Source organism: Colias philodice, chromosome 19, assembly GCF_061535455.1.
Source record: "Colias philodice isolate Cphi_HAF_F1 chromosome 19, ilColPhil1 Martin Lab GWU primary, whole genome shotgun sequence".
Lineage (NCBI taxonomy): Eukaryota > Metazoa > Arthropoda > Insecta > Lepidoptera > Pieridae > Colias > Colias philodice.
Window position 1 is genome coordinate 10,402,900 of NC_143104.1, and position 21,239 is coordinate 10,424,138.

General features: G+C 32.8%; 2 protein-coding genes across 3 annotated transcripts in view; both read right to left on the reverse strand.

Moving 5' to 3' along the window:
• The window catches only part of LOC149480164 (uncharacterized), a 381,320-nt gene that overhangs the window by 172,035 nt on the left and 188,046 nt on the right, over positions 1 to 21,239 (reverse strand). The gene's annotated exons all lie outside the window — the stretch shown is intronic.
• The window catches only part of LOC149480168 (uncharacterized), a 180,127-nt gene that overhangs the window by 101,237 nt on the left and 57,651 nt on the right, over positions 1 to 21,239 (reverse strand). The window contains exon 1 of one of the 2 annotated variants that reach the window (XM_089707301.1): positions 1,843 to 2,082. The exons of the other annotated variant lie outside the window; for it this stretch is intronic. The gene's annotated coding sequence lies outside the window, so the exon portion shown is untranslated. Of the gene's footprint in view, positions 1 to 1,842; positions 2,083 to 21,239 lie in introns of those variants that run through there. 2 annotated transcript variants of the gene reach the window in all.

Here is a 21,239-nt window from a genome sequence, read left to right on the forward strand (position 1 = left end):
CTTAGTTTGTTTAAATAAAGATTATTTTGTATTTATTAAATTCGTTAATAGTGAATTTGTATGCTAAAATTAATCGAAACCTTTTGTGCTTAAAACTTTTACATAGAATTAAAATAACTTTAATATATTATGCAAAATAAAAATTTATAATAATATGCTACATGTTTGAAGTGCGATTTATCTCTAACCTAAACTTCATGACTCAGCTGTTCAGCGGCGGTTTAGCTAACTTATAGTATTAACAGGATTTTATTTTTGTTTGTTTGTTACGATTTAAAATAAAATTACTTATCCGATTTTGTAAAATCTTTTACTCTTAGGAAGCTTAACTGTAACACGGCTTTATATTTTTTTTTATTCAAATACCTGGACAAAACAAAAACAAGTGGCTAGTATATTATAATTTTACGAAAAGACGTGAAATTATCAAATATTATTACCAAAGCCATTTTATGTTTTATGGCGATAGTTTGAGGACATTTCTCGCGAAAAGCTATCAAATAGTGGGCAAACTTTCACATTTATTTATTATTATTTACTCGCTCGTTTTCACTTGGTCCAAGATTCAACAGTAGATAAACCAATAGACCAAAAAAGAGCGTGTGTGCCGAGCATACGTATCAGAAATGCAACTTTTTTGGCAAAATCATCGCCTTACTCCATGACGTGACGATATTGCCATGACGCGACCTTGATATTTTACTCTCAACGCGCAAAAATAATATTCACTTCAATATAATTATTGAAATAATTTCAGTCGTTCTTTAATTGTATTTATAATTAAATCAAATAAATATAATTTCATAAAAAAATAAGAACAAGCAAAGTAGAAAACCGTAATACGAATTACAATTTATTACACTCATCGAAACCGAAACTAAACCTTCGACCCTATGCTCAAAGAAGTGTCAAAGATACTTAACCAATACACCAATGGGAATGGTCATAAAATTAAACACAATAATATTAGTGAAAATTTATAAAAAAACTAGCGGCCCGCCCCGGCTTCGCCCGTGGTACATATGAAAAATAGATGTTGGCCGATTCTCAGACTTACCCGATATGCACAGAAAATTTCATGAGAATCGGTCCACCCGTTTCGGAGGAGTATGCAGACTAACATTGTGACACGAGAATTTTATATATAAGATATTAACTCAGTTTATATATTTTAATAATTACTGACTTTCATTTTATAATCATTACAAATGTATAGCGTAAGCTTTTTGATGAAAGCTCTATCTTTTATATCGCACCTAGTTTGCCATAAAGCTTAATCGAGCAAAAATCTATTTGCGTAAACTTTGTAATGTATTCGTATCAGAGAGGTTCTGTTATAATCATATACATAATATCATACAGTAAAAGCTCGTTTAATTAAATTGTATGTCATCAACTCTGATTTCTGCTATTACTGGTCGTATATTTTATTTCACTATCTTATGATAGATTATTTGTTTGTTTTTTTTTCAAATCAACATTTATATTGAATTAATATTTTATTAAACAAACAAGGTATCTACCGGATTTTAATTTATTTTTATTTTCAAACATTATATGAAATAAGCTTTTTTATATCTGCAAGTCTATAGTCTAGTTCGAGTAATTTCACTTCTGACATTTATGTCTATGTCAGTCAGTCAGTCTGTCACTGCAGCTAGTGGTGTAGAATATCGTTTATTTATTTTTAGTCATCTGTACAAATAGTTCATAGAAAATTACTCAATAATACATAATTAAAATTATTTTTTTCACTATATTAATTTAAAAATAAGCGTCGTTCATAAACATGTATTTTTTTTTTTTTTTATATATATAAATTAAAAGTTACTTTATATTTACCTGAAAATAAATTTTCGTGACTGTCCATAACGTAAAGCACACGTGTTAATCACTTTCACTTCACAGCACAGCACATTTGCACTATTTTGCACTCGAATTAATTTTACACAATTCATAAAAACCAGTGTCGTACTGTCCGCTTATAATAAAGTAAAATTAAAAAAATAATTCGAATTTCGATTTTCGAACGCGTGTCGGAAAGTTCGCGGCAGTCGACGGCTGTCGTGCGTGCTGACAGGGTGCGCGTGAAGCTTGCACTGCGTCCGTATTTCTGTAATGCGCGTACGCTGCTATTGAACTTGGCTGAAGCTTTCGCAATCTATTGTTTTACGACTTACGGGACGATAAAATTATAATATCGATAAAAGTACCGCTAAGCTCATTGGTGATATAGTTATACAATTATGATGTTTTCTGTTCCGCTGCGATTGCGTTGATCAATCGTTGGTTCATTGAATTAATCTCCCATTAAATATAAATTTTTAAAGGTTTAGCTTGTTCGAAATCGAAATCTTATTGTTTTTTACGTTACAAATACATGTTTCAATATATTATAAGTCATTATACTTATTTTTACTTTACACAGCTTTATTAAAGACGTCGTTTATAGGTTGTTTCAGACAGCAAAGCGTGGTATTATGTGGTATATCCACATTAGGTGGATTAGTTAACAGCAATGTTATTTTGCAAGACACAGTTTACATTACATCTCACATATTCTGTAACGACAAATGCATTTACTATTATGCAAGGAGGAGGCAATAACATGTCTGTATGCAAAATGTAAATCCCGCACTTACCATGAAACATACACAAAGAATTATTACTAAAACAAATCGTATTCGGTTCCACACAACTCGAGAACCCTTCACTGGTTAAACAAATGATTTGCAAGTAAAAGAACAAAATTGTTTTGAGTAACATATAAGTGAGTATTGTTTAAATACGGCCCTGCAATTTACCTGTGAAACGTAATGATCAATTTGAACTCTATGTGTATAGAGATAGGGTTGAGATGTGTATATTTGTTTTAAACATGAATGTTTGCGAGATGCATTATGTTTGGGATATCTCTTTTGTTGGTTGCACTTGACGATTCAATACAATTGTAATGAGCGTGCTTCTAGTTTTTTATTATTATTCTAAAAAAATGGCTCGAAGCCTGTATTGTATGGGCCGTGCTATTGAGAATATCAATATTTTTGCTACCTGTGGTAAATATATTTTAAAATAATTTTAGGAGTCAGTAATTCGTCTTTTGTTTTTGCGTTAATTTCAATTAAATAATATGTCTTTTAATTATTCATTGCTTAGAAAGAGTGATTCAACTTGCTGCATGATGAATAGCCTTTTTTTTCGCATATTTTAAGCAATTTCAACTATTGTTACTGAAATTAAACATCTCATATTTTGTAACTTTAGCTTTAAAACTAAGATAAATAATATGAGAATGGGAATAATTACCTTCATTATCAAGAAATGTTACATGCAATTCTGAATTACAAGCAAACACGCACGCACTAGCTAGTATCACAAACCAGAAGCACTCGCAGTTATGAAATAATATCGATATGAATTTTCACTTGATTAAATGGTAAGTGTATGTAAATCCCAATATTACGGGTTTGGTTTGATTTCCCTAGCGAATTTATTTGAAGCGCAAGGGCCTAGTTGGAGCTAACGGTTATATTATGGCGTAAGGGACAGACTTTAAAGAACAGCCATTTATATTTTTAAGCTATTGCATAGCTTCTATCGCGGGCCTTGAGCGCGGGGACCGAATCGAGAAATTCCGTAACGAAAAAACCTCACGCTCCCCAATCCGGGCTCGGAGGTGTGGCTTGAAGGTATGCTATGCAATAGCTTTACCGCGGCAGTCCCCGAGTGCCACACGTCTTTTTTTCTTTGTTGTAAAAACATACACATTTTTTTATGCCAAATACTGTAATACTGTAAAGTTATTAGTGCGAAAGTGTAATTTAATTGTTTTAAGGTATTTCTTTCACGTTGCTTCGGTGCGATTTTATTTTGTCAAGAATCGTCTGTCATGCTCTCCATATGTCATATTCCAACTCATCTCTTTTCTTTGTCAAACTCACATGTCATAGTGACCTGTAATCGGTTCAATAGTATTTGCGTGAAAGAGTAACAAACATACATCCATCTTCACAACAGCTTTCGCATTTATTAGGATAGTAGAGTATAATTAATTATTACAAATCGCTCAATGCGTACAAATTGGACCTCGCCGCGCAATAGCGTCTCAAATTTTACAACTCATTTGATGAATTTGAGACCCACATACACATTCATAGGGCTCATTATGAATTATTCATTGTAACCGACTTTAAAAAGTGTTACAGTGAATCTTCGTTCTTAATCGTTTTCATAATATTATATCGTTCAAATTTAGCATGTATTTACATACAACTTCGAAATCATAACATATCCAAAAATCACATGTGACTAAATTATCAATAATATTTCCTCTACTAACTAAAGCGACACATATTATTGCGTTATTCTTGTATTACATTTCAGATTGATTGAAGTATCTTTAATTTCATTCCCATTCTTGGCACATTGATACTTAGAAGGTCCTTACGAGAATTAGCATTCCTTATTTCTATAATAACAGCAAAAAAAATATCTTAAAAGACAGATACTATGTTTTCAACCGAATTTCCTGCTCTTCTTTCCTTTATTACCACATACTCCACCATGATTGAGCACTAGCTGCGCCCCGCGGTTTTACCCTCGTGGCTCCTCTCCTGTCGGTTTTAGCGTGATGTCTGCTTCGATAAATGGGCTATCTAACACTGAAAGAATTTTTCAAATCGGACCATTAGTTCTTCAGATTAGCGCGTTCAAACAAACAAACTCTTCAGCTTTGTAATATTATATAGTATAGATTAACCCAAAAGATAGAACTCGACTAAATTCACCACAATATAATTTATAGTCCACACGATTCGATAGACCGGTGTTAGACAGGAACATGGGTCAGGCTTTGATACAAAATGACTTATAGTTCGGTAGCGCTCTAGATGCAGCCAGATTTAGTGTTGCGCCACACGTGTGCTGATTTGTTGCCCGGAAATTCTCCTGGCTTGTGAAAGATTAAATACATAATAGAAGAGTATAAGAAAAAAAGCGTGTGTGCCGAGCACACGTGTCAGAAGTGAAACTTCTTTGGCAAGATTCAAAGATACTAAAATCGTCGCTTTATTCCATGACGTAACGGAATTGCCATGACGCGACCAAGAAATTTATTTAAATATCTTGTATGTTTGTGCATCAAACCACGGTTTCTGTCCCTAAATAGGAAGCCAAATAGAATACAACCTATCTGCTAATACAGGCTGTCCCAAAAAGTAGTGATGAACGGAAGCTGGGAGGTAGAAGACCAAGAGGGCTATCCGAATCACCCCCATGTGTGTTATGCGATTTTTCGTATTTTCGGAGTTATTAATTTTTTTTCAATTTTTCATCTATCGCCGAGTACGATGAGATTTTTATTTATGGTGACGTGAATTAATGCGCTAGATGCTTGATTTTTTTTGTGTGCTAAGCTGAAAGATAGGCCAATTCAGTATGGTAATATTTACTATCGTTAGATCTTCGAATGGAATAAAAAAAAGAATTAAATGCCAAGAAAGATAAAATTACCCAGTATGTTCATAACTTCAAGGGCCCATAAAAAAATAAAATCACATAAAAAAGGTTTTCCATTTGGCGTTTAAAAACTTGCTCTATCGATCAGGTAGCTACCCTAAAAATTTCATTTTATTATTCTGAAGGCTTCAATCGAAAAATTGAAATCTAAATGTGGTAAGTGCAAAATTTTTATTAACATGATGATCATTAATCCATCAGTCCTCGGAATCACAGACACAATAGAAAATCTATTGTGTCGCGCCCCGATCGGGGCTTACGGTGGTCAATGGGTTAAAACCAATAAATAGGTGTTTAATTACCAGAATTTTTTAAAATAGCCCCGCTGTTGCTCAATGCAAGTGTGACATCACCGTAAAAAGTTGTCTTTTAAATGTCTGAATGCTCTTTTATCATTTTTAATGGTTTCTTCTGCTACTATGAATTTCCGGGTTATTTCGTCCAAATTGTGGCATTCTCTCAAGTAGCCGAGGTCTTTTTAGTATCCCCATTGAAACAAATCAATGGGGTTTAGGTCGAGGGACCGTGGAGGCCAGGCTTTAAAGCAGGCGTCACCGGCGCATGCGCAGGCTGCAACGACCAATCCATCTTTCAGGGTATTTTTGCCCTTTAGCCTGGCCTCCACGGTCTCCGGACATAAACCCTATTGAATTTTTTCCTTGGGGATACTACAAAGACGAGAGACTGCCACAATTTGGACGAAATAACCCGGAAATTCATAGTAGCAGAAGAAACCATTAAAAATGATAAAAGAGCATTCAGACATTTAAAAGACAACTTTTTACGGTGATGTCGCACTTGCATTGAGCAACAGCGGGGCTATTTTAAAAAAATTCTGGTAATTAAACACCTATTTATTGGTTTTAATGATCATCATGTTAATAAAAAATTTGCACTTACCACATTTAGATTTCAATTTTTCGATTGAAGCCTTCAGAATAATAAAATGAAATTTTTAGGGTAGCTACCTGATCAATAGAGCAAGTTTTTAAAAGCCAAATGGAAATCCTTTTTTATGTGATTTTATTTTTTTATGGGCCCTTGAAGTTATGAACATACTGGGTAATTTTATCTTTCTTGGCATTTAATTCTTTTTTTTATTCCATTCGAAGATCTAACGATAGTAAATGTTACCATACTGAATTGGCCTATCTTTCAGCTTAGCACACAAAAAAAATCAAGCATCTAGCGCAATAATTCACGTCACCATAAATAAAAATCTCATCGTACTCGGCGATAGATGAAAAATTGAAAAAAATGTAATAACTCCGAAAATACGAAAAATCGCATAACACACATGGGGGTGATTCGGATAGCCCTCTAAGTCCTCTACCTCCCAGCTTCAGTATATCACTACTTTTTGGGACACCCTGTATATTTTAGCAAAATGTAATAAGTTGGTTTATAAGAACAATTATTTGTAACGCGTAATTTGTACACAGAAATATAATATAATAATTTTTTTATTTGTCTCACAGTGCATTTAAATCGAAAGAGCAAATGCTCATTCTAAGTCAAATTCTTTTAGTGTAAACAGGCGTAGAGCATTCTTTCGTTGTTCTTAGTGCGTTCGAAAAGATTCTATGCAATGTTTTAATACTGAACAACATTGAATATGAGTTTTCGTTTACACTAAAAGAGCACGAAAGCTCAAAATACTTAATAGTAGCTAACGCTAACGAAAGAATGCTCTTCCTCTAGCTCTAGCTCTATGTTCGTTTGATGTAATGCACCGTCATGTCATTTAAATTTTAGGCAACCCACCTTTTAGGCAACATCGTGATTTTTACCTTATTTTTACAGATATCAAGTATTTTTTTACGACAGCGAACTATATATTATATTCCAGTATTTCTTAATTTAATCAGACGCCACACGCCATCAATAGAATCAGGCTCTATTTAATTACGGCACAGATAAAATAACGTATAAAACAGAGTATCAGTGTTGCCCGGCGCCGTCTTATCGCCCGTCGAAGTGTCACACTTATCTAAAGAGATAATGGATTATATTCGCACCTAGCAAAAGGACAAAGGGTACTGGTTTATTTTTAATTAATATTTATGCTAAATGTTAATGCAATAAGGCAGATGGAGGAGATCTGGATTCACGAATGATATTCCGACAATTGATACTCAGAAAGTAAACCTTCTGAGTATCATCCTTGAGTACCTAAGTAAGAATTTTTAGAAAAATATGTTTGAATATGTTACAGGTGAGATTTGTACAGTCACAATATTTGAATTGGACCTTTTTGCAACATTAAATATGTATGAAATTATTGTTTCTATCAGAACGAATTAAGCGATAAGCGTTGAATTTTTTCCAAAATGTATACATACGACGAATTGTTTTATAGAAATATTTTAAAAATAAAACAATCTTTAGGCGCGTTAAGACTAACATTTCATGGTAGCGTCATGGCAATACCGTCACGCAATCGCAATCTTTGAAACTTCTGCTTCTCGCACACACGCTCTGTTTTTTATGCAATGCCAAAATAGAAGTGTGTTTATTTTTTTACTAAAGGCTAGCAAATAAAATTAAACAAATTATTCAAAAAGTCTTTGTTGCAATTAAGTTGCAGTTAAAATTAAGTCTGCAAAAACTTAATTAGCGCGTGCAAGCGGCGGGAAACAGCAAACACAATACTTTTAACCCTTAGTATTATTAACCATAATAACTTTCTCGCTTCGAGACATAAATATCGTAGTGTTAAAATATTCGCTGTTATTGTAAGAAGGATCGCTTACACAAACAATAGAAACTGCTTTTATTCCCTCAATATACATATCTAAATCATCGAAGCACATGAGCAGGGATTGCAAACATTTTTTTGCAAATATCTTAAGTTTAAATTAAAATATATATTTTTTTTATTTTAACTGTAATTGACAGATGATTTTGTTATTTTTCTTTATATGTAATTGTAAACTACTTTAATTATTATAGTTATAAAAAGTAAAGAATACTTATAAAATAATCTTTGTCTTTTTGCGTATCTTATCAAAAACGTCATGTCAATCCATCGCTCCGTTACAGCATAAACGAATGACAAACCAAGCAGACTGAAGATTTAATTAAATATCAAGTAAAACTGTTTTTCATTATTTTTATTGTACATATTAATTAAGCAATAGTAAATACTTATTTAACTTTTTAGGTTCATAGATTGAGCTGCAAACGCTATAATTTGGCTCCCAAATCCAATACCAGTGCTTACAAATGTTACATACACAAATTCCTTAAACTTATCTTAATCCATCAAGCAAATATTTGATGGATTTCAACGTGAATCTAATCTCAAAATTCTGGGTCATTTATTTCGGATTCGAAATTTGCGTCTGTCTAAGGATTTGTTAAAGATAAGTATAAATTGCATTAAGCTTGAGTTTTGGTTAACCTTTAGGTCAATTTAAACGATAAACCAAACTGGAATATACTGCCAATTAATTATTGGTAATTATTCCCATTCATTAAAGAAAATATTGCTACATAATTATAAACAGGTTGAGATTGAAATTATTCATTAATTATAAGTCGGGACTGTATAATTATTAGCTTATATTTTAAGATTCTATTTAGTATAGAATTGCTACAATCTAAAAACACTTCAATAAAATTCATATAAATATTAATTATAAAATTTATAGAGTTTTTAATACATTCTAAATAGGTTTGTAAAAACTTCCCTGGGTCAAAGTATTATGTAGCATCAGCATGAAGTTTTATATTATTTTGATACAATATACAAACCACCAACTTTGATAAACCAAAATTGATATGTCGCCTATGGGCCCCGCAAGATCGTGACCTGTTATGTGTATTTAATTTTAAATAAATAAATAAATGAACCGTCACATTAATAAAGTTAATACGATTTGTAGAATATTCCCAAAATAATCACATATTAATATATGTATTTCAATAATATAAATGTTCTCAAAAATGTTGTCCATCCGTGCAATATTTCTATAGAAAATACCACGCGATCGGGTCATTGACCTTTAGTCGTGAAAACGGCATGTTTGTATAAAACTCAATAAGCGAAGTCAAAACAGACAGCTACGTGTTATTGTAACAACTATTATGTTTACGTTATTGTTGTAATAATAAATTTACGCTTTACGCATGAAATAACTGTGCAGTAGCGTATTGTGTCAGTTTGTTACGTAGGGGGTATACTGGTTGTGTCCCGTGGAGTTGCGCGCTACAAAATTGTGTCTAGAGAGCCGTTCAATCTTTCGATGTCTTATTTGAATGAAATATATTAATAATTCTACATCTTAATCCTAATTATAATGGAAAGCCTAATAATAAGTTTCAAAAGAAATTAGAAGTTCTCTTACATCATTACATGGATGATATTGCAATCTTGTTCTATTCCCGAAGAACTACACCGTTATTTGTCTAGCAGTGCATATAATACCTTTTTTTATTTTACCTTTAACTTGCCTGAAAATTTGCGAACAATAAATCTGAAAGATAGTATCTACACCAGTAACTCCACAGTTTCAGCGTTAAAATATTGAGTGGAAACAAATATTTTCTTCCAAATATAACACGCAGTTAAACTTCCTCTTACGATCAATTCCCACAGACAGATTCAGATCAAAACGGAGCCAAAGTAATTCTTTCTGACTCAGTCCGTTGCGACAGTGTCGTGCTATATCGATTGCTAACAATCGTGATTCATCGACATCGATAAAATCGATGCTAAAACCTTATGGAGAAATTGTTTATTGTTAGTGCTGTACCCGATTGTTGTTGGAAAAGGAAATAAAAAGCCGTAAACAGATGGTTTTAATACCTTCAGTTTTTATCGATTTTTACAAACAAAAACATAATTAAGTAATCTTACTATTTCTTGCTAATACATTTTTTTAATATGTATATCATTAAATATTTAGCTACGTTTCACTAGACCTTGTTGTAATGACATTGTGTTTGAAAAAAAATACTTTGTGATAACTCTATTATAACTATAACTATCTCAGAGCAAAATTTTAACCTGATTCAGTCAGCTTGTTTTGAGCGAAAGTCATGAACATCCCTGTAGCTTCACAAACTTTCGTGTAATAGGAAATGGAGCGAACTACGAGCCAACATAGAGATTTTTACAATTTACATTGTAAAAAAAAATTACTTTAAAAGAATCGACATGTTATAAATAGATCTCGTAACTATCGACGTTTTATTATTTTCTTACGGATCCTTTCCATTATTAAGTCAAAGAAAATTTGTAACAAGTTTTACATCACTTCAAAACACGTTCCTAAACTCAAGCCATGTAATTGCAAACGAAAGCTCAAAGTAATTTAAATTGATTTACTTATTCTCATTCAATAAATCTACTCTAACACCATGAAAACCCCAATCTTGTTGTAAAAACGAGTACAAACTTCACATTTATCGTGTAAACTGCGATATTTTACAGTAGCGGGCGGAACCACAGACTAGCAATAAATTAAAAGCTAATTTAGAACGGAATAAGTCGTGACCGCCGAAAACTACTGATTTAAAGAAAGATCAATCTCTAGATTCGACGATTTGTCACTTAAACACGATTTATCGCGCCACCGGCGAAGATCAAAGGTGGCCCTGGCTGGCACCGCGTACACGAAGCGAGCGGAGCGGGCGCGGACCGGGCACGGTGGAGCGAAAGCGGTAGCGGGTGGGTTTTATACTAAGGACTTAAGGAGTAATATTTATATCATACTTATTTTTACTTCTGTAAATAAAATGGATTTAATTATCATCATCAGCATATAGGTACATATTATATTCTCATAGCAGGGATATGGGCCTCCATGTCTTTTGATTCTGCGACACATTGGTTTCTTCACAATGTATTTTTTTTACCTTTTCGAGCAATAATGATGTTATAAACATGCGCAGATAAACAGTGAAAAATCTATTTGTTTTCTGCACACTCGCCTGGTCTGAACCCCTTTATCGCTTATAATATTATGTTCTGCGTATTATAAATTAAAATTCTCTAATAACCTTACCATAAAGGATGATATTTATGTTTTATAATATGTGTATTTTAAACAAGAAATTATTATCAACTCGTAGGCCATAAGATAAAATAAGAATGCCAAGCATGTTATTTTATAGATAAATTTTACGTTCATTTTGCATACTCACATTAATTGCATTAAACAAATTGCCTAATAGTTAATACAAAGGTCAAACTACTGATTCTATTGAATTACCAATTTACCATGTTACTAGGCAATTTTATTCAGTCAATATAAATATACTTAAAGTTCACTGATATCGCCCCTATTCTTATCTTATTTGTATCTTATCATTGCTGGCCGATTCTTAAAACCTTGCTAAAAATAAATAATGAAATTTAATTAAATTTAAATTATAAGCAAATTGTTTATTTAAGAAAGATATTTTACGACAAACGTCTTTATTAATTTGACTAAAATAATATCTATTTGAAAAAAAGCTTCTTTGTTTCTGATTAATATTATTTTCAAAGGAACATAATATTAATCACCTTTGAAAATAATATTAAACTAAAACTTTGAAATAATTTGAAATTAATGGAACATTCCATTAGCGTACGAAAATACGTAAGTACTAGAATATAATATTTTTAGGGCTGATTTTTCAATCCTTGGTTAAAACTTATCCGTCCAATAAAGTATTACACGATAATATTAAAATGTCACGTAAACTGTCAAATACGGGCAATTAGAATACGTTTTTAAAATGGTAGTTTACTACATTATTCGACGAATAAGTTTTCTCCAAGCATTGAAAAATCAGCCCTTATTGTAATATATTATGTATCAAAAGTCAAAACTGAAACAACTGAAAACATTTATGCTGTTCAATGTTCTTGTACAGCATAGTCATAGGTAGTAGGAGGATAAAAGCTCGCAAATATGTAAAAACTAGATTTCCGCCCGCGGCTTCGCCCGCGTTTTCAAAGGAAAACCCGCATAGTTCCCGTTCCCGTGGGATTTCCGGGATAAAACCTATCCTATGTGTTAATCCAAGTTACCATCTATATGTGTGCTAAATTTCACTGTAATCGGTTCAGTAGTTTTTACGTGAAAGAGTAACAAACATCCATACATCCATACAAACTTTCGCCTTTATAATAGTATGTAAAATTATAACAAGTCGTGGTTATGAACTAAATTAAAACAATTGAAATTAGAACGTATCTAATCTGTCATGCAAAACCAAAGCGTGATAAAGTCATAATAAAAATAACACACGAGTCGGCTCACAAAAAGTGAAAGCCCCCAAATAGGCATCATTAGTACAATTAGGTGTCTGCTGCAAATGACCATGTATTATACACACGCGATTGGCCACACGTAACTTGGGATTAAGCCATGTACGATATATTTTTATACACAAATTTCCGAACATGTTTAAATCTATACTTACTTAATATTATAAAGCTGAAGAATTTGTTTGTTAGAACGCGCTAATCTCGGTCCGATTTGAAAAATTATTTCGGTGTTAGATAGCCTATATAACGAGAAAGGCTATATAGGCTATCGTTACGCTAACAGAAGCGAAGCCACGCGGGTGAAACCGCGAAGCGCAGCTAGAATAAATAGTGAAAAAATGCCATGCCGGTTAGGAAGCAAACAAAGAGACAATTGGCAAATAGGTATAATATATTTTTATTATATCACACATGTTTCCATATAAATATTTTATGAATACATGAAAAAATCTGGTGTAATTTGGGAAAGCAAACTGTGGCCGTAGATTCCTTGTATATTCTCTAGATTCGAGACGAATTAAAATGCAAATAGTTTTTACAAGTCAAAGACACACACAAGATTATAAGAATTACGATAAACCTTTACCTAATAAATACATAATTCGTCCTAGAAGTGTAATCGTCTCAAATAATATTATTAAACTAGTTTGTATAATCTGTTGGCCTGCTTCCATGAACTTTATGATTATCTGTTTTGATAGTACAGATAAATTAGAGGCTTTTGAAGGTCTTAATGATATTATTTGATGTCTTTACGTTCGATTGCCGTTCGAATTTCGAATTCAATTTCTCTACAATAAAAAATAAAACCGGCCAAGTGCGAGTCGGGCTCGCGCACAAAGGGTTCCGTAGCAGCAAATATAATAAATTACAGTTAAATCAACCTATCTCAAAAACTATAAGAGATACTTTGATCAAACCAAAAATCGTTGAAAGAGTTAATTAGCATGCATCACCTCTATTTTTTTTAGAATTTTATACCCCGTAGTTATAAAAATAGAGGGGGGGGGACATACTTTTTACGACTTTGAGAGCTGATATCTCAAAAACCGTTCACTTTAAGAAAAATGTTTTTTAGAAAACTTTATATCATTTTAAAAGACCTTTCCATTGATACCCCACACGGGTATGTACATCGAAAAAAAAAATTTCATCCCTCAGTTACATGTATGGGGGGCCCCACCCCCAATTCTTTTTTTTACTATTTAGTGTCATATTTTTGTAGCGGTTCATACAACACATATTCCCATCAAATTTCATCACTGTAGTACTTATAGTTTCCGAGTAAATCGGCTGTGACAGACGGACAGACGGACATGACGAAACTATAAGGGTTCCGTTTTTGCCATTTTGGCTACGGAACCCTAAAAACACATATACAGAATGGCGGGAAATCCTTTTGGATGAAGATTTCATTTTTGAAATAAAATACTTATGTACCTAAAACATAGGATTCTAAAATATTATATTTGCTATATTAACATATTTCTAGACGTAGTACCTACTAATATTGCTGTTTTTGTTTTTTTAATATATTTATTAAATAAAATGATTGAAACAAATTTACCTACATGATCAATTTGTCAGAAAATGAAATTTCGCGTAAAAGAGTAAATGCATAATTAATTGTAACAAACATACTTAGTAGGATTAAGCTTGCCTTATATTTTTGGTCTGTGATTATACTGTACCATTATTATTTTGTACTTTATATTATGGTTTTATATTAATATAATAATAACTAAATATTTACAAAGGTTCACATTGTTGCCAAGTACTCGTCCACAGATCAATTTTGGATGCCGGCCTAAAGCGAAAATAGGAATTCTCCATTATATTTGCATACAAAACCATTACTGACGCGAATGGACAGAAATTTAATACATAATTAATAATAAATTAATTAAAGAGTTACTAAAATAATATAACTATTAGATAAAGTAGGTAATAGTTAACTAACTTGGATTATCGTGAACAACGTTAAGCTGACAGCCCATATGCTTAAATAAGCTTAAAAGTGAAACACTTTTCTTCCGATACCTATCTATTTGTTGAAACATCGGGAAAACATATTTAATTTTGCCATTCATCTTTAATTGAGAAATTAGTGTTTTTTACGGATTTTAAACGCGATTTATTCACTGTATAATACTCGCGTAAAATCAAACACAAGAAAATACTATTCACCATTCATATTTATCGTATTAAATACCGACAAACATTCCAAAAGTGCGTAGCACCTATCCAGAACGATACTAGATACCAAAAATTAGTAAGTTACAATATTACTTCTAATTAGCGTAAAAACCTCCGCATTCCACGGCTACTATTGCTTGCGAAACCCAAGGCCGTCAAACAGATACACGAAGGGTGTGATTTCAAAACGTTGTCACATTCTTGTAATTCGTATTGTTCCAACCGGTTGTCTGATTGAAAGTTTAAATGTTAATTTGGCTGGCTGATGCTGCACACAGATTCTGTTTCAAAGGTGAGGACTACCCGGTGCCCGTTTGTTTCTGGTTTAGACTCAATTTTCTCATACTCGAGTGGACTCGGAAGAGTTGTGTTGTTGTTTGTTGTTTCAAAGATAAATAGTGTGCTTATTATTCACTCAAATATGTAATATAGAGAAAGCAATAATTGTTATTATTAAAAATAAACCGACTACTTATTTATTTAGGCTATTTACTACCACAATTCTGATGAATATCTACCTCATAAGCCAAAATTCGTCCAGTGGTGTGGGCTTTAGGGCGTAATACATATACAATTAATAACATACACTTGAAAATATAACGCTTCGTCTTTAGTAATCGGGTTAAAAGGGAGGGTCACTAAGTAAATTGCATGGAATTTTGTACCTCTCGCAAACAGTGCTTTATAGGCTACCTATTTCTTATCAACCGCCTCTCTGACACTTCCAATCTGCTGACGTTATCACAACAAACTTGTAAGGAATAAATTAACGTCAAACTGTTCATTCAAATAGGTGATTATTGATAATTATATCACTTTGTTCGCACCTTTATAAGGCTATCTGATCAATAGGTAATTCCTTTAATATGTGCACAAGTTTTAAATTATATAGGTAATTGTGAATGTAGGTGGAAAAACATAGGTATTGGTTGTAAATTATCTACTTATAAATGAGGTTAACGCAATGATCTATGAAAATATTGAGGTCTTGAGATAGTGTTGTGAATGTATAGTAAGTGTATTTATTGTGTATTAATTTTTTTTTTACATCAACGGTTGGGTTGCGAGCTTTTGAAAGCTTTTGAGAGATTTAATTTGTTCGTAATGCGAAGAAGTTTCGTCTATTCAGGATTTCTGTATGATAACTTATTGCACCATATAAAATGATACATACCACATGCCTGAACAAATTTTACGGCTGGAATCATGTTTAAAATTGATTAGTTCTGGAAATGAAGTCCAGTTTGATTGAAGAAAATAAGTTGCTTGTTTATGAATAAAAAAATCCTAATAATTTGAAACCCGTTAATTAGCTTTACCTGAAAAAAACAGCAGATAATAGCAAATCAATTGCCAACTACACACAATTTTCGAAGTTGGTCAAAAATCTGTAATAGAAGCCATTTGTCCCAGCATTAGTGTATTTCGATAAAGCCACTTAGCTAATTTAAGAGCCGTTCTAACACCTATCTGTAACGGCCGGTAAGCGGCTTACTGACAATAAATTGTATTGGGCATTTATGCAGATTGTTGAATTTTGATGTTAAGAGAATTCTGGAAGATGGGGTCAAGCGTGACTGGTCTGGAAAACATGTGTGGTCGATTATCTTATTAAAGTAATATAAATATTTTGGTTTTATTGAATTTTCCGTTACGTAGGAATGTTTTAGTCTGATTGAGTCTTTACTATGAAATAATTATGAAAATGTCTGGAATCTGGATAGCACATTCACAAACAAGGTTTCAAATTAAATTGAGTTCTGTAGTTACCTTGATGTGATGTTTGCAATTTTTCACATAGCTTATTCACGTAAATAAGAAATAAAGGTATCTTTGCAATACAAGAAAATAATGTTTAATTGTTTCCGTTTCTGTTACACCATAAGTCAAAAAAATATAATATAATCACTAGCGGTCCGCCCCGGCTTCGCCCGTGGTACATATGAAAAATAGATGTTGGCCGATTCTCAGACTTACCCGATATGCACAGAAAATTTCATGAGAATCGGTCCACCCGTTTCGGAGGAGTATGCAGACTAACATTGTGACACGAGAATTTTATATATAAGAAGATTATCCACGTAACAAATAACTATGCGATGAGAATGCCCCTCAAATTTCAAGTATGAGAGAAATATTTTCCGCTTGTTTTAAGGGTAGCTTTAAATATAACGCCACTAAATGCTGGAACAACTTGCCACCACCGTTACGGAATCTACGAACACTATATACTTTCAAATCTAAATTTAAAAGTATATTATTAGCTCACCAAATCCAGTTTTAGTGGTATTTATATATATTAAATTTACGTGAAAATTGTCCTGAAATATTTATTATTTGTGTATTTATTATGTATTTATATTCGTCGTTAGTCGCGTTGTATCGTCGTACCTATCTATAAGTTATTATATTTCATTTTTTTTTTTTGTGTATTTATGTATATATGTAAACCTAATTTACTCCTTTCGTCCCAACTCGAAGCCTTCATAATTATAAAGGGGGGCACTGAAAAACAGCGCTGGCAATGTTCCAGAACGTTGCAGCATATGCTGAGCTGTCTCCTTTTTGTCAGGATCGTATGACACACCTTAATAATAATACTGATTTTCAATTTTATTTTCTCTACGTGCTTTTTTTTATGTTATTAATTTTAGTGTTATTGTTGCTATTTTCTTGTCGTGGTGCTTTCTTATTTATCTCTTACGGTTCTTTATGTTTTATATGTGTGTGTGTTGTGCTGTCCTTGATAAATAAATGTTTCTTTCTTTCTTTCTTTCTTTCTAAATATACTTCCTTGACTGAAAAAACAAATAAATTATGTAATACAATGGTGTTTACGAAATTTTCTCACTATTCGTAGATAAATATTTGTAGCCAACAATATTCCTGCAAAGCCTGTATATGAAATATTGCGCTCAAACTGTGACATATTCAGAATTGAATATGACTCATATTTATCACCTTCGATAAACAATAATACGTATGTTAGAAAGTCCGATGGAAATTGATAAAATCCGCCAATATATACTGATGTGACAACATCTTTTACTGTCGTGGGAAAGATAACAGTAATTTCGCAATAAGGTTCATAACCAGGTTCGGTTATAGATTTCAATTGGCCAGTTTATTGAAAAGCGTTAGTCATAACAGACATGATTTTATCATGAAAAGGGTCGGTGAGAATTTTAATGAAGAAGTGACCTGAGGTGACCGGGAAATCGACGTGCAACATATCAATGTCTGCAAGTTTTAGATTAATATAAGTGTACTGTCAATCGGATTGTAGATATTGTCCTTTTAAAACGTTTATTCAACTAGACTTCTTAATATTATTTTTTAAAAGATAGCAGTCATGACATTACCCGTGTCCCAATTCATATAAGAGCCCGGTTTTAAATGTCTTTTTTAAAAACTTACTGTAATAAAAGGACATTGTAATAAGTGAGAATGATTTTGATGTTCCTTATTGAATGGGAGGACATAAGTATAAAATGACATGTCGAAATATGATCGCTTTCATATTTATAAGAACACATCGCTCGATAATTCGCGAACGACAGATATAAACAAATCGAGTCATTCGAATGAAAGATATTAATCGATGTCATCAATATCGATTTTCGCGGAACACTCGCACGTTTGTCATTGATTAAGTTTGGGGATGAGTGACAAATTCTGATCGATTTAGAATCGTGGAATTCAGGGCATATATTTTGATAACGTTGCTTGCTAAATTATTTGAGTGGAAATTTTAGTCATGCCTATATTCTCGAAAATTAGAGGTTCTAGAAGGTTTTGCTATTTATTTTCTTAAGAAACGTAGAAGAAATATATTTCCATTAGAAAAAATATTGAATATGAACATCAGCCGTTTGCGTTTTCACTTGTTCACCGATACTCCCGTAGAACTTCACCATAATTATACAATTCAGTCAGTACAGTCAGGACAGTGGACATCAGCCTTTATTAGAGTACGATGATCTACGTTTCACGAAAAAAATTCAAATGAATAAATTACAATTCAGTTAACAAAAAAATGCATTTAAACAACGTTTAAACATTACAAAACAGTTCTTCGGCTAAACAAATACGTATGCAAATACATAGTAATCAGTATCATTCCACACAATAGAGAGAGTTTAAATTATTATGACAAGCTCAAATGCTGCAGATAATAAATCACAAAGTGTTGAATTCTAAAATTCCATAATTCGGTATGGCAGTAATTGAGAGGATAGTTTGAAGCTAGTTAGCGCCCGATTCACAAATAGACCGATTTAAATAGATTCCGCTTGCACTTGTGTTACAACACAATTACAGTTTATTTGCCTTTTAATAGCTCGGATTATGTGATAAGTAGACAATGCCGTGACAATGACGTGGTCCCTAACCGCGGGTATTGTGCACAAGCTCCGCGTCGCTCAACGAGCTATGGAAAGGGCTATGCTCGGGGTTTCTTTGCGTGATCGAATCAGAAATGAGGAGATCCGCAAAAGAACTAAAGTCACCGACATAGCCCACCGTATTAGTACGTTGAAGTGGCGTTGGGCCGGGCATATAGCCCGCAGAACCGATGGCCGTTGGGGCAAAAAGGTTCTCGAATGGCGACCACGTACAGGACGTCGCAGTGTGGGACGGCCTTCAACGAGGTGGACAGACGACCTGATCAAAGTGGCGGGGAGCCGCTGGAGTCAGGCCGCTGGTGATCGGTCGTTATGGAAATCTTTGGGGGAGGCCTATGTCCTGCAGTGGACGTCTTAAAAGGCTGGAACGGAGACAATGCAGTTAACTTGTGTCTAGATATGGGAATTTTGGTTTAAGTAGTGTTGCGCGCGAAATGATTACTTATCTGATATTGTTATAATTTGGAAGAGATTGATTTTAATGACTAGTTCGTCATGTACCAATTCGACATTCGAGTTAAGTCTATTTGTGTATTTTTTTTTAACTTATGAATAAAAATGTTATTGTGACGTAGATGCAAAAGTAAGCAGAATTCATATTAACTCACTTTAAAATGATTTGACTAAAAAAATTGCAATCTAAAACCCTTTTAATGAAAACAATATTACCTATTACGTAATAGAGTAAAATAACCAAATGTATTTAATTAGAAAACAGAAAGAGGAAAATAGGCTAATAAAATTTGAACTAAATGCGATTGACCGCGCCGATGCGATTAATAGACTGAGAAAAAATAAATCGCATAGCAAATGTTAGATATCTACTGGATAGTGCAAATACACAAGTTCTAAAAAAGTCACTTCCGATTCTTTTTGTTTTTGTATTAAAATGAAGCTTTTTAAACAAAATGATTGTGGTTCGTCCTAAGTGGTGTATGGAGAGATTCATTCGATCATTCATTACACTGATCGACTTTCACAAAGATTTTTATTTTGTGTAGAGAATTATTTTAGAACTTCATTTTATTTATTTTTGAAATAAACGTCTCAAAATTTTGTTTATCCCAATTAGAAGACATTCAGGAATTCAAAATATGAAATGAAAAAACTTTAATGTCATGCAAAAGGCTATATCTAGTTTTGTAAGTCTGTTCACTGCAACCAAAGCAAACTTCAAAAATAGTAATGCATTCAACGAATCTCTGAGCCAATGCAAATAAGATGAAACCATGAATCGCTGGTTTAACAAGTTACATCCGTTAGCAGAAATGTTTCTTTTGGCCCTCGACGCCTGCCATGCTGTTATGCTAATCTTGCATAATTCTAAAGTTCACTCCTCCATCTGTCCTGAAGTACTTTGTCAACTGAGAGAGAAATTGCGTCATTATTTCAAATTTATTAACATATTTTAAAGGATTTTGTAAGTGATAAGTAACTGGGATTGTTAGTAATGTTGGATGATTGGAGTTATTTATTTGACGGCACTGTTAACTGATTGTATGGCGATGTAATTCAGACAGACGAGTGACAATCCTGTTTATAGAAATACTTTGTGTCCTATTAAGTGCTAGATTATTAGCGGTTAAGATGTTTCTAGAATATTTACGCGTTTTATTACATACTCGTCTCTTCTTAAGACGGTCAGTTAAAAGTAATTGTACTTTAAAATAGGACAACTTATATCTTTCTGTAATGCACTGCGAAATAGTGATCTAATTTTTCAAAGAACATCAACTTACAAGGTAGGTAACAAATCTACTTGTAATAAGAAAATAAAAATAATAGAGATTGTTAGAATTTATAATTTTGAAGTGAATTGGTTAGCTTTTGCATGCAACTGCAGTTTAATCATGCACATA